Genomic DNA, 6,888 nt, shown 5'->3' with positions numbered 1-6,888 from the left:
CTCCCACCACATAAGTATACAACCACATAACTCTCCTATAGAACTCTCCCACCACATATCTCTCCTATAGAACTCTCCCACCACATACCTCTCCTATAGAACTCTCTCACCACATAACTCTCCTATATAACTCTCCCACCACATAACTCTTCTATATAACTCTCCCACCACATAACTCTTCTATAGAACTCTCCCACCACATACCTCTCCTATAGAACTCTCCCTCCACATAACTCTCCTATAGCACTCTCCTATAGAACTCTCTCACCACATACCTCTCCGATAGAACTCTCCCACCACATAACTCTTCTATAGAACTCTCCCACCACATAACTCTTCTATAGAACTCTCCCACCACATAACTCTCCTATAGAACTCTCCCACCACATAACTCTCCTATAGAACTCTCCCACCACATAACTCTCATATAGAACTCTCCCACCACATAAGTATACAACCACATACCTCTCCTATAGAACTCTCCCACCACATAACTCTTCTATAGAACTCTCCCACCACATACCTCTCCTATAGAACTCTCCCACCACATAAGTATACAACCACATAACTCTCCTATAGAACTATACAACCACATGACTCTCCTATAGAACTCTCCCACCACATAACTCTCCTATAGAACTCTCCCACCACATAACTCTCCTATAGAACTCTCCCACCACATAACTCTCCTATAGAACTCTCCCACCACAGAACTATACAACCACATAACTCTCTTATAGAACTCTCCCACCACATAACTCTCCTATAGAACTCTCCCACCACATAACTCTCCTATAGAACTCTCCTATAGAACTCTCCCACCACATAACTCTCCTATAGAACTCTCCCACCACATAACTCTCCTATAAATCTCTCCCACCACATAACTCTAATTTAAAACCTTCCCACCACAGAACTCTCCTACAGATGTCTCCTACAAAACTCTACCACCACAGAACACTCCAAAAGAACTCTCCTACGACAAAACCATCTAACTCTCGGATAGAATTATCCCACCAATGAACTGTTCTACAGAACTCTCCAACCATTAAACTGTCCTACAGAACTCTCCCACCACATAACTCTCCTATAGAATTCTCCCACCACATAACTCTCCTATAGAACTCTCCCACCACATAACTCTCCCACCACATAACTCTCGTATAGAACTCTCCCAATAAATAAACATGCCCCATTAAAGAAATTTAGAACCAGGAACAGATATAGCCCTTGGTTCTCCCCAGACCTGACTGCCCTTAACCAACACAAAAACATCCTATGGCGTTCTGCATTAGCATCGAACAGCCCCCGTGATATGCAGCTGTTCAGGGAAGCTAGAAACCATTATACACAGGCAGTTAGAAAAGCCAAGGCTAGCTTTTTCAAGCATAAATTTGCTTCCTGCAACACTAACTCAAAAAAGTTCTGGGACACTATAAAGTCCATGGAGAATAAGAACACCTCCTCCCAGCTGCCCACTGCACTGAAGATAGGAAACACTGTCACCACTGATAAATCCACCATAATTGAGAATTTCAAGAAGCATTTTTCTACGGCTGGCCATAATTTCCACCTGGCTACTCCTACCCCGGTCAACAGCACTGCACCCCCAACAGCAACTCGCCCAAGCCTTCCCCATTTCTCCTTCTCCCAAATCCATTCAGCTGATGTTCTGAAAGAGCTGAAAAATCTGGACCCTACAAATCAGCCAGGCTAGACAATTTGGACCCTTTCTTTCTAAAATTATCTGCCGAAATTGTTGCCACCCCTATTACTAGCCTGTTCAACCTCTCTTTCGTGTCGTCTGAGATTCCCAAAGATTGGAAAGCAGCTGCGGTCATCCCCCTCTTCAAAGGGGGGGACACTCTTGACCCAAACTGCTACAGACCTATATCTATCCAACCATGCCTTTCTAAGGTCTTCGAAAGCCAAGTCAACAAACAGATTACCGACCATTTTGAATCTCACCATACCTTCTCTGCAATGCAATCTGGTTTCAGAGCTAGTCATGGGTGCACCTCAGCCACGCTCAAGGTCCTAAACGATATCTTAACCGCCATCGATAAGAAACATTACTGTGCAGCCGTATTCATTGATCTGGCCAAGGCTTTCGACTCTGTCAATCACCACATCCTCATCGGCAGACTCGACAGCCTTGGTTTCTCAAATGATTGCCTCGCCTGGTTCACCAACTACTTCTCTGATAGAGTTCAGTGTGTCAAATCGGAGGGTCTGCTGTCCGGACCTCTGGCAGTCTCTATGGGGGTGCCACAGGGTTCAATTCTTGGACCGACTCTCTTCTTTGTATACATCAATGAGGACGCTCTTGCTGCTGGTGAGTCCCTGATACACCTCTACGCAGACGACACCATTCTGTATACTTCCGGCCCTTCTTTGGACACTGTGTTAACAACCCTCCAGGCAAGCTTCAATGCCATACAACTCTCCTTCCGTGGCCTCCAATTGCTCTTAAATACAAGTAAAACTAAATGCATGCTCTTCAACCGATCGCTACCTGCACCTACCCGCCTGACCAACATCACTACTCTGGACGGCTCTGACTTAGAATACGTGGACAACTACAAATACTTAGGTGTCTGGTTAGACTGTAAACTCTCCCTCCAGACACATATCAAACATCTCCAATCCAAATTTAAATCTAGAATTGGCTTCCTATTTCACAACAAAGCATCCTTCACTCATGCTGCCAAACATACCCTTGTAAAACTGACCATCCTACCAATCCTCGACTTTGGCGATGTCATTTACAAAATAGCCTCCAATACCCTACTCAACAAATTGGATGCAGTCTATCACAGTGCAATCCATTTTGTCACCAAAGCCCCATATACTACCCACCATTGCGACCTGTACGCTCTCGTTGGTTGGCCCTCGCTTCATACTCGTCGCCAAACCCACTGGCTCCATGTCATCTACAAGACCCTGCTAGGTAAAGTCCCCCCTTATCTCAGCTCGCTGGTCACCATAGCATCTCCCACTGTAGCACACGCTCCAGCAGGTATATCTCTCTAGTCACCCCCAAAACCAATTATTTCTTTGGCCGCCTCTCCTTCCGGTTCTCTGCTGCCAATGACTGGAACGAACTACAAAAATCTCTGAAACTGGAAACACTTATCTCCCTCACTAGCTTTAAGCACCAACTGTCAGAACAGCTCACAGATTACTGCACCTGTACATAGCCCACCTATAATTTAGCCCAAACAACTACCTCTTTACCAACTGTATTTAATTTATTTATTTATTTTGCTCCTTTGCACCCCATTATTTGTATTTCTACTTTGCACATTCTTCCATTGCAAAACTACCATTCCAGTGTTTTATTGTGCTATATTGTATTTACTTTGCCACCATGGCCTTTTTTGCCTTTACCTCCCTTCTCACCTCATTGATGGATGGTAACAGACAGTAACAGACATTCTGGGTGGTAACAGACAGCCAACAGAGAAACAGACATTCCGGATGGTAACAGACAGTAACAGACATTCTGGATGGTAACAGACAGTAACAGACATTCTGGATGGTAACAGACAGTAACAGACATTCTGGATGGTAACAGACAGTAACAGACATTCTGGATGGTAACAGACAGTAACAGACATTCTGGATGGTAACAGACAGCCAACAGAGTAACAGACATTCTGGATGGTAACAGACAGTAACAGACATTCTGGATGGTAACAGACAGTAACAGACATTCTGGATGGTAACAGACAGTAACAGACATTATGGATGGTAACAGACAGTAACAGACATTCTGGATGGTAACAGACATTCTGGATGGTAACAGACATGCTGGATGGTAACAGACAGTAACAGACATTCTGGATGGTAACAGACATTCTGGATGGTAACAGACAGTAACAGACATTCTGGATGGCAACAGACAGTAACAGACATTCTGGATGGCAATAGACAGTAACAGACATTCTGGATGGTAAGACAGTAACAGACATTCTGGATGGTAACAGACAGTAACATACATTCTGGATGGTAACAGACAGTAACAGACATTCTGGATGGTAACAGACAGTAACAGACATTCTGGATGGTAACAGACAGTAACAGACATTCTGGGTGGTAACAGACAGTAACAGACATTCTGGATGGTAACAGACAGTAACAGACATTCTGGATGGTAACACACAGCCAACAGAGTAACAGACATTCTGCATGGTAACAGACAGTAACAGACATTCTGGATGGTAACAGACAGTAACAGACATTCTGGATGGTAACAGACAGCCAACAGAGTAACAGACATTCTGCATGGTAACAGACAGTAACAGACATTCTGGATGGTAACAGACAGTAACAGACATTCTGGATGGTAACAGACAGTAACAGACATTCTGGGTGGTAACAGACAGTAACAGACATTCTGGGTGGTAACAGACATTCTGGATGGTAACAGACAGTAACAGACATTCTGGGTGGTAACAGACAGTAACAGACATTCTGGGTGGTAACAGACAGTAACAGACATTCTGGGTGGTAACAGACAGTAAGAGACATTCTGGATGGTAACAGACAGTAACAGACATTCTGGATGGTAACAGACAGCCAACAGAGTAACAGACATTCTGCATGGTAACAGACAGTAACAGACATTCTGGATGGTAACAGACAGTAACAGACATTCTGGATGGTAACAGACAGTAACAGACATTCTGGTGGTAACAGACAGTAACAGACATTATGGTGGTAACAGACAGTAACAGACATTCTGGATGGTAACAGACAGTAACAGACATTCTGGATGGTAACAGACATTCTGGATGGTAACAAACAGTCACAGACATTCTGAGCAGAGTAACAACAGACAGAGTCGTCAGGTCAGTTATTATGGAGTCTGTTTATTGTTGTGTCTGATACTAGACCAGACAAGGCGTAGTGATAAGTAATGTAAAAGGCATTGTGAGCCCAGCACAGTTAGTTTAGGATCCTTCCACAGGCACAGGGTGTGGAGTGTTTGTGTGAGTCAGTACAGTCACTCTGGATGGTAACAGACAGTAACAGACATTCTGCATGGTAACAGACAGTAACAGACATTCTGGATGGCAACAGACAGTAACAGACATTCTGGATGGTAACAGACATTCTGGATGGTAACAGACAGTAACAGACATTCTGGATGGTAACAGACATTCTGGATGGTAACAGACATTCTGGATGGTAACAGACAGTAACAGACATTCTGGATGGTAACAGACATTCTGGATGGTAACAGACATTCTGGATGGTAACAGACAGTAACAGACATTCTGGATGGTAACAGACAGTAACAGACATTCTGGATGGTAACAGACAGTAACAGACATTCTGGATGGTAACAAACAGTAACAGACATTCTGGATGGTAACAGACAGTAACAGACATTCTGGATGGTAACAGACAGTAACAGACATTATGGATGGTAACAGACAGTAACAGACATTATGGATGGTAACAGACAGTAACAGACATTATGGATGGTAACAGACAGTAACAGTCACTCTGGATGGTAACAGACATTCTGGATGGTAACAGACATTCTGAATGGTAACAGACAGTAACAGACATTCTGGATGGTAACAGACAGTAACAGACATTATGGATGGTAACAGACAGTAACAGACATTCTGGATGGTAACAGACAGTAACAGACATTCTGGGTGGTAACAGACAGTAACAGACATTCTGGATCCGTTCTCTCCACTGGCTTCCAGTTGAAGCTCGCATCCGCTACAAGACCATGGTGCTTGCCTACGGAGCTGTGAGGGGAACGGCACCTCAGTACCTCCAGGCTCTGATCAGGCCCTACACCCAAACAAGGGCACTGCGTTCATCCACCTCTGGCCTGCTCGCCTCCCTACCACTGAGGAAGTACAGCTCCCGCTCAGCCCAGTCAAAACTGTTCGCTGCTCTGGCCCCCCAATGGTGGAACAAACTCCCTCACGACGCCAGGACAGCGGAGTCAATCATCACCTTCCGGAGACACCTGAAACCCCACCTCTTTAAGGAATACCTAGGATAGGATAAGTAATCCCTCTCACCCCCCCCCTCCTTTAAGATTTAGATGCACTATTGTAAAGTGACTGTTCCACTGGATGTCATAAGGTGAATGCACCAATTTGTAAGTCGCTCTGGATAAGAGCGTCTGCTAAATGACTTAAATGTAAATGTAAATGTGGATGGTAACAGACATTCTGGATGGTAACAGACAGTAACAGACATTCTGCATGGTAACAGACAGTAACAGACATTCTGGATGGTAACAGACAGTCACAGACATTCTGGATGGTAACAGACAGTAACAGACATTCTGGGTGGTAACAGACAGTAACAGACATTCTGGATGGTAACAGACATTCTGGATGGTAACAGACAGTAACAGACATTATGGATGGTAACAGACATTCTGGATGGTAACAGACAGTAACAGACATTATGGATGGTAACAGACAGTAACAGACATTCTGGATGGTAACAGACAGTAACAGACATTCTGGATGGTAACAGACAGTAACAGACATTCTGGATGGTAACAGACAGTAACAGACATTATGGATGGTAACAGACATTTTGGATGGTAACAGACATTTTGGATGGTAACAGACATTATGGATGGTAACAGACATTCTGGATGGTAACAGACAGTAACAGACATTCTGGATGGTAACAGACAGTAACAGACATTCTGGATGGTAACAGACAGCCAACAGAGTAACAGACATTCTGGATGGTAACAGACAGTAACAGACATTCTGGGTGGTAACAGACAGTAACAGACATTCTGGGTGGTAACAGACAGTAACAGACATTCTGGATGGTAACAGACAGTAACAGACATTCTGGATGGTAACAGACAGTAACAGACATTATGGATGG

General features: G+C 44.1%; 1 protein-coding gene across 1 annotated transcript in view; it reads right to left on the bottom strand.

Annotated features, from left to right (window-relative positions):
- Window positions 1–4,902: 4,902 nt before the first annotated feature.
- hdx (highly divergent homeobox) overlaps window positions 4,903–6,888 on the bottom strand; it is a 53,677-nt gene continuing 51,691 nt past the window's right edge. Inside the window, exon 12 of the mRNA XM_046324574.1 lies at window positions 4,903–4,963. The gene's annotated coding sequence lies outside the window, so the exon portion shown is untranslated. The remainder of the gene's footprint in view (window positions 4,964–6,888) is intronic.

The sequence above is a fragment of the Oncorhynchus gorbuscha genome, linkage group LG23 (assembly GCF_021184085.1).
Source record: "Oncorhynchus gorbuscha isolate QuinsamMale2020 ecotype Even-year linkage group LG23, OgorEven_v1.0, whole genome shotgun sequence".
Classification (NCBI taxonomy): domain Eukaryota; kingdom Metazoa; phylum Chordata; class Actinopteri; order Salmoniformes; family Salmonidae; genus Oncorhynchus; species Oncorhynchus gorbuscha.
Note: the sequence above shows the minus strand (reverse complement) of the source record. Positions and strands in the feature narration are given on the sequence as shown.